Source organism: Suricata suricatta, chromosome 8 (assembly GCF_006229205.1).
Source record: "Suricata suricatta isolate VVHF042 chromosome 8, meerkat_22Aug2017_6uvM2_HiC, whole genome shotgun sequence".
Taxonomy (NCBI): Eukaryota; Metazoa; Chordata; class Mammalia; order Carnivora; family Herpestidae; genus Suricata; species Suricata suricatta.
The window spans coordinates 37,166,182-37,166,760 of record NC_043707.1 but is presented as its reverse complement, the minus strand read 5'-3'; positions in this window follow the sequence as shown (position 1 = coordinate 37,166,760).

The window sequence follows — 579 nt, the reverse complement described above, 5'->3', positions numbered from 1 at the left end:
CCGGAAGTCTCCCTTGTCGGCCTCGGCATCACGACTTCCGAAATAACCGGAAGCAAAACAGCACGGCTTGGGCGGTGGCGCGGGAGGCTTCTGCACCGTGGCTGCACCGCCCTCTGTCGGCGGGAGGCCGGCCAGGTCTCGCTGTCACCAATCTGGCACCTGCCCTCTGCAGATGGGGCTGACGTGGTTTTAGGACCGGGTCGCGGGCGTTCTGTTCCAGAAGTGCTGCACCTCCAGGGTCCTGCCCTCTCATTTGGCTGTCAAGGGCCAGGTTTCTGGGGTGCCTGCAGTGGGGACGAAGAGGGAGACCAGGCCCGGGAATGGGCACGTCCGCAGCGGGGATCCTGGCCTCAGTTTCCCCGCCTGAACAGTGGGGTTCTGCAACCTCCTCCAGTCCCTTTGATGGCAGAGGACGTGTCCACCCTCCCAGAGTGAGGCTCCATGGTGACACAATCTGACGCCTTCCTCCTTTCAGGGGTCACCATGCCGTCCTCAGGTCTCTGGATGCAGCCCAATCCCACACCAGGAACGAATGAGGCCAGAAGCAACCGCGGGGTCCATAACCTGCCCTGGCAAGGC